Here is a 7,623-nt window from a genome sequence, read left to right as displayed (position 1 = left end):
ATATGTGCATCAAAAATTTCACTAAAAGAGTGAAAAAGAACCTACAGAGAAGGAAAAAAGTTTTTGGAAATGACATCTCAGACAAGGGACTAATTTCTAAGATTTATGGAAACTTCAACATCAACAACAAAAAGAGAGTTCAATTGAAAAATGGCCAAAGGACATAAACCACCATTTCACCAAAGAAGACATTCATGCGGCCAAGAAACAAATGAAGAAATTTCTCATGATCATTGGGCACAAGAGAGATATAATTAAAACAATGATGAGATATCATCTTACCCCAACATTAATAGAAAAGTTCAAAGCAATGGGAAAGAACAAATGCTGGTGAGGGTGTAGAGAGGCTCTCCCTCATACACTGTTGATGGGACTGTAAAATGGTGAACTACTGTGGAAAATGCTATAGCACTTCCTTGAAAAGCTGAAAATAGAAATGTCATATGATCCAACAATCCCACTACTAGGTATATAACTCTAACTCACTGCTGTGGATCTGATTCATAGTGACCCTTCCTTGGGTTTCCAAGGCAGTATCACTATGGAAATAGATTGCCCAACCTTCCTTCAGAAAAATACGAGCAATGACAGGAAAAGGTTTATGCACATCAATATTAATCACAACATTATTCACAATACTAAAAAGTGGAAACAACCTAAGCAATGGATGAATGGATAAGCAAACTGTGGTACATACATGCAATGGAATATTATACAATGCTAAAGAATAATGATGAATCTGTGAACCTCAGAACATACTTATTCACCATAGTTATTCAATCTGTATGCTGAGCAAATAATCTGAGAAGCTGGGCTATATAAGGAAGGACACATCATGAGGTTTAGAGGAAGACAACCTGTGATATGCAGATGACACAAGCTTGCTTGCAGAGGGTGAAGATGACTTGAAGCACTTACTGATGAAGATTAAAGACTACAGTCTTCAGTATGGATTACACCTCAACATAAAGAAAATGAAAATCCTCACAACTGGGCCAATAAGCAGCATCACAATAAATGGAGAAAACATTGAAGTTGTCAAAGATTTCTCATATTGCTTGGTTTCACAATCAATACAATGGAAGCTGAAGTCAAGAGTTCACATGACACATTGCATGGGGCAAATCTGCTGCAAAAGACCTCTTTAAAGTGGTGAAGAGCAAAGATGTCTCTGAAGATTAAGGTGCACCTAACCCAAGCCATGGTGTTTTCAATTGCCTCATATGCATATAAAAGCTGGACAATGAATATGGAAGACCAAAGAAGAGTTTGTGCTTTTGAGTTGCCAAGAATACTGAAAGTACCATGGACTGCCAGAAGAACTAACAAATCTGTCCTGGACGAAGTGTAGCCAGGATGCTCCTTGGAAGTAAGAATGGACAGAATTTATCTGGCCTACTTTGGTCATGTTATTAGAAGGGGCAATTCCCTGGAGAAAGACATCATGCTTGGTAAAGTGGAGGATCAGCAAAAGATGGCAAAACGTTCAACGAGATGGATTGACACAGTGGCTGCAAAGATGGGCTCTGGAATAGGAAGTACGGTGAGGCTGGCGCAGGACCAGGCAGTGTCTGATTCTGTTGAACTATGATCACTATGAGTTGGAGCCAACTCAACTGCACCTAACAACAACAAAATGATCATTTCTAAGTTGAAATAATCTCAAAATAAAGAATTTACAGAGATACACTTTAGCGTAGGGAAATAATGCTTACTATAATAATTCAGAACATAGAAGAATATTGGATATAAGTATGGACTGTGAAAAGCAACTGCCAAATTTACATTCTGACTCTGTGTGACCTTGGGAAGCTTATTTAACTTCTCTATGTCTAGTTTCCTCTTCCCTTCCCTCCCCTTCCCATTTATTTCCTTCCCTTAAGTTATACTCTTATACCAACTTGTCGAGTTGATTGCAACTTATATGACCCTATAGGAGAGATAAGAATTGCCTCATAGGGTTTCCAAGGCTATAATCTTTATGGAAGGTGACTGTCACATCTTTCTCCCATTGAGTGGCTGGTGGGCTAAAACCACCAACCTTTCTGTTAGCAGTAAAGTGGTTAACCAGTGCACAACCAGGGCTCCTTTAAGTTAACACAGTGTAATTTAAATTATTTTTCTTTACTTCATTAAAAAAATATATATATAACAAAGTAAGTTCATTTACCCTTTGTCCCCACTTTTGTTCAGTGTTTGTCATGTATTATACTTCTACATATATTATAAAAATACAAGGCATTGCTATTATTGTTACATTAAAGAGTTAAGAACCATTTACATATACACTCACATGTACCCTTTTTGGAACTTTTCATTGCTTCCTACCATTCTGGGCTGCCTTCTGAGGTCATTTTCCTTCCACCACAAAGAACTTTCTTTAATGTTGCAATACTTTGAGTTTACTGGCAATGAAGTCTGTCAACTTCTGTTTGTCTGAAAATATCCTATAACATTAATTTTTAAAGGATTTTCCCCCACTATTGAATTCTAGAATGGCAGTCTATTTCTTTTAGACTTCAAATGTTATTTCAGTGTCTTCCAACTTCCAAATTATTTATCAAAGGGTCTTCTGGAATTTGGTTCATTGTTGTTTGAAGTGTTTTTCTTCTTTCCTCTGTTGGCTTGTATAATTTTATATTAATCTTTGGTTTTCAGCAATTTCTGCTGTGGGTTAATGTCTTTCATCAGTTTTGTAAAATAATTGGTCATTATCCATTTTGCTCTTATTTCCTCACCTTCAGACATGAATGCCAGAATATTTAACTATGTCTTATTCCTCTCTCAGACTCTATTCTGGTTATTGTTATTTTTTAATTCATTTTTTTTCTAAGTACTTCAATTTTTATAATTTCTATTGACTTATTTTTGAATTTGTTTATTTTAATTTGTCCTCAGTCTAGTTTCCTTTTGATCTCATCCTTAGTATTATCTTACTAAGATATATATTTTCAAGTCTAGCATGTAGTTTTGGTTAATTTTATAGATTTTAATTAATAATATATTAGAAATTCTTCATTTTTAAAAAAAATTTTATCAGTATTTTCCTCTAATTTATTTAGCATGTTTATTACAGTTATTTTAAAACCCATGTCTGCTCCCTGGGACTGGAAGAACTAGATGGTTCTGGCTACCACAACCAGCCACTCTGAAAGGGATCACAATAGAAGGTCCTAGATAGAGTAGGAGAAAAATATGAAACAAAATTCAAAATAGTAATAATAAAGACTATGTTTATTGGTCTGATAGAGACTGGTGGAGCCCCTGAGATTATGGCCCTTAGTCACCTTTCAGGCCCAAAACTGAATTTATTCCTATTGTTCAACTTTCAGCCAAACAATAGAGAAGACTATGGGGTAAATTTTAACACCAGATAGGTATGTACTCCTCAGAACAATCAATCATATGGGACCAAAAGGGCAGAGTTTTCCAAGAGATAAAGCTCAGAAGACAGGAGGGGATAGGACAGAAGGACAAAGGGAAATGCTAAACACAGGGAGAAGGGAGAAGAGTGCTGTTAAATTGTAGGAACTGCATACAATATTACAAAACAAAGTGTGAACGAACAGTTGAATGAAAAACCAATTTGGTCTGTAAAATGTTGTTCAAATCACAATAAAAGGTTTAAAAAATGAAATAAAATTCATGTCTGCTAATTCCAACATGTAGATCATCTGTGGGTCTGTTTCTATTGTCTATTTACTTTCCTTGATAATCACTCACATTTTTCTCTTTCACATCTCTCAATTTTTAGTTATATATTGGTCATACCTGTATAAAAACCATAAGGATTGAAGTTAATGTTATTTTGTCTCAGAGAGTCCTTAGCTGTTATTTGTTAAGCAGATAAATTAAAGGGGTAATCATCTTCATCCAATTAATAATTGAGCTAGGTTGGGGGTGGAGTGGAGTTTTAATTATAGTCAGTTCATTTTTTCACTTAAAATTTCATGAGCATATGATATATCAGAGTTTATTGAGCGCCTTTATTTCAGGAATAATCCTTTTTCAAGATTTTGGCTTCTAAGTGTCAAGAGATTATAGAAAAATGTATTGTGCCTTTTTAATCCAGTCATCCAACTTTCCTCACTAGCCTAGAATTCATCAAAAGTTTGAGGGGAAAAGTGGCTCTATGTTTGAAGCTTCACCAGATTCCTGTTCATCTATCCATCTAACCCATGCAGTCATGAGGGATTCTGCTAATTTCAATTTTTATCTAGCAGTGTCATTTTTGCTTTGAAGGCTGATCTTCATCCTACGCTCAGATTGAGTAAATTCCTTTAAGGTGGGAAATAAAATCCAATCTATGATTACCTAGATACCCATCAAAGAAATTTAATTCTTCTAGACTGAATTATTTTCATGGTACTCTGGTGTCTTTTAACCATGTTGCTTTTATAAGTTACCCCATCTTTCTTGCTTTTTTTTTTTTTTGGTGAATAATGATCTGCCACTACTTTCTACATCTTAACCTAAAATGTAAAACTCTATCTTGTGTTTTGAGTGAATTTGATACTGGAAATAATATGATTATATTGGCAAAATAACAAAGGTGGTAGGCAGAATAATAGTGCTACAACAATGTCCATGTCACAGTCCCTTGAACTTGTGTATGTTGCTTTTTTATGTCTGTATGTATGTTTTGTGTGTATGTTTTATTCTTTGCAGATGTGATTAAGAACCTTGAGATGAGAAGATTATCCTGGATAATTCAGTTGATAAATCTATTGAAATTACAAGGATCCTTAAAAATGGAAGAAGAAGGCAAAAGGAGTCAGAGTGATGAGATCTATAAAGAGCTTAACCCACCATTGTTGGCAGTGAAGATGAAGGAAAGGGGCCAGGAACTAAGGAATGCAGGCAACCTCTAGAAGATGGATAAGGCAAAACAATGTATTCTACTCTAGAACCTCAAGAATGAAATTATCCTTGCTGACACCTTGATTTTAGCCCAGTAAATTCTGTATTTGACTTTTTAACCAATGTGACTATAAGGTAATGAATTTGTATTCTTATAATCCACTCTGTTTTCAGTAAATTTTTAAAGCACTGATAGGAATATAATATAGTAAGGTAGTAGCCTGAAACTATGATAAAATGTTCCTAGACTGTGTAAACTTCAACTGCTTTTGTAAGAGAGAGATATACTCTTTTAATTTATTTAAGACACTAATATTTTAGGAGCTTCTGTGTTGAATAACCAAAGATAATTTTAACAAATTCAATAGCCTTCTCTCAAGCCCTCCACCACTGACTCCACAGTTATGCTCTAGGACTTCATCACCTCATATTCAAACTCTCTCAAAAATTTCAGTTTCCATACACTATTTGCTATTGTTGAAATTTGTCTATTTCAACTTACAATATTACGCCTGCTATTCAACTGTAATGTTACCTTCAATCTACTGAATAACTTACTTTCTCCCTGTATTAGTTTTTTTAGGACTGGCATAAGAAAGCACCGCAAATTAAGTGGATTAAAACAACAGATATTTGTTCTCTCACAGTTTCATGCTCTCTCTGAAGGCTTGATGGAGGAAAAAAATTTCCTTGCCTCTTTCTAGCTTCTGGTAGATATAGATAGATAGCTACAGTTAAGCTGACTCAAATTCATGATGAACAAAACATCACCTGGTCCTGCATTGTCCTCATGATCACCAGCATATTAGAATCAATTGTTGTGGCTACTGTGCCAACCTGTTTAACCAAGGGTGTCCCTCAGCCTTGTTGGCCCTCTACTTCATCAAACATAAGGTCTTCCTCTAGGAAGTGATCCCTTCAGATAACATATCCAAAGCAACCAACTCAGGCAATGTTCTTTTGTGACCTGTGTTTTCATTGGCTAATTTTCAGGAGCAAATTGTCAGGCCCTTCTTCCTAGTCTGTTTTAGGCTTGAAGCTCCACTGAACGCAGTCCACCATGAGGAACCCTACTGGTGTTTGAAAGTTCAGAGGCATAGCCTCCAGTCTCACAATATGTAAACCAACACAATACACCAGACAGATGGGTAGCTTCTGGTAGTTAGTTGCTGGTGATCTTTGTCATACCTTAGTTTTTAGATGTATCCCTCTAATCTTTGCCTCTGTCATCACATGATCTTCTTTGGTCTGTATATTTTTCTCATCTTACAAAGACACTAGTCACTGGATTAGGAATCATAGAAATTCAACATGATTTAATCTGAATTTAACTAATGGCATCTGCAAAGACCTGTTCCCAAATAAGGTCACATTCTGTGATTTCAGGTTGTTGCTGTTATGTGCTGTCAAGTCAGACCTGACTCATAGCGACCCCTCCTTGGGTTTCTGAGGTTGTGTCTTTACAGAAGTAGATTGCCCCATCTTCCTTCCCAGGAGTAACTGGTGGGTTTGAACTGCCAGCCTCCTGGTTAGCAGTCAAGTGCCCTAGGTACTATGCTACCAGCGTTCCTGTGATTCCAGGTAGGCATTAATTTTTTTTTTTTTTTAATGGAGAACTATTCAACTCAGTACACTTCACATCCACAGTTCTTTCCTTTCTTTTCTATTTGGCTTATCTTCCACATTCAAACTTCTTAATTGTCTTCACAGTAGCCTCTTTTTTTTTTTTGGCCTTACTTTCTTTGACATTCCTTTTGGGCAAACCTCCCACCACTGCTGAGTCCAGACTTCTCTAGTCTTGATTCTGGGTTCCAGAACATAGCCTTGGGAGGGGGAAGGAATTACTCCTTGACAGACTGGAATGTGTGTGTGTGTGTGTGTGTGTATCTATCACTGTGATTGAGACCTTTATACATGTTTATCACCTTAGCAGGAACTCTGGTGGCATAGTGGCCAAGGCATTTGACTGCTAACCCGAAGGCTGGTGGTTCAAACCCACAAGCCACTCCTTGGAAGGAAGGTTGGGCAATCTACTCTCATATTGATATCACCTTGGAAACCCAAGGAGGGTTCACTATAAGTAGGGTCTTCTTGGGTATCTTCCAAACTCCAAACCAAATTCTCAGCCATCCAGTTGATTCCGACTCATAACAACCCCTGTTGGGTTTCTGAGGCTGTAAATCTTTAGGGAAGATGATCACCCAATCTTCCTTCCATGTAGTGGCTGGTGGGTTTGAAACACTGATCTCGTTAGCAGCCAAATGCCTTATCCACTACACCACCAGAGCTCCTTAGGTAACTCAAAATAGAAATTCCCTACATTGAGTTTGAAATCTCCTCCTGTGCTACTGTTATTGTTTCCTGTATTGAAAAATGGTGTAACTGTTCATTTAGTTGTTAAACTAGAAACCTGTGAGCTATCCTTGATACTTTCCTTCTTCTTCATAAATAATCAATTTACCAAATACTGCTGAGATTTTTTTTTTCCTCCACATGCTAAATTTCCATCATTCTTTGCCTGACTTTCTGCCATATCTCTGTATCAATCTTTGCCACCAACCTACTGTTTACACAGAAACTAGGTTGCTTTCTTTAACTTATTATGACATACATAGAAAATCAGGCAGAATAATAAAATAAAAACATATATACAATATTTAGATGTATGAATATGTATTACTTTGAAACGGTTCAGCAGAAAAAAAAAATACAGGCATCTTCCATTTCACTTCTAAGTACATTAGCATACAACTCAAAAAGAGA

Source organism: Orycteropus afer, unplaced genomic scaffold (genome assembly GCF_000298275.1).
Source record: "Orycteropus afer afer isolate SDZICR_OR568_19922 unplaced genomic scaffold, OryAfe1.0 scaffold00058, whole genome shotgun sequence".
Lineage (NCBI taxonomy): Eukaryota > Metazoa > Chordata > Mammalia > Tubulidentata > Orycteropodidae > Orycteropus > Orycteropus afer.
Note: the sequence above shows the minus strand (reverse complement) of the source record.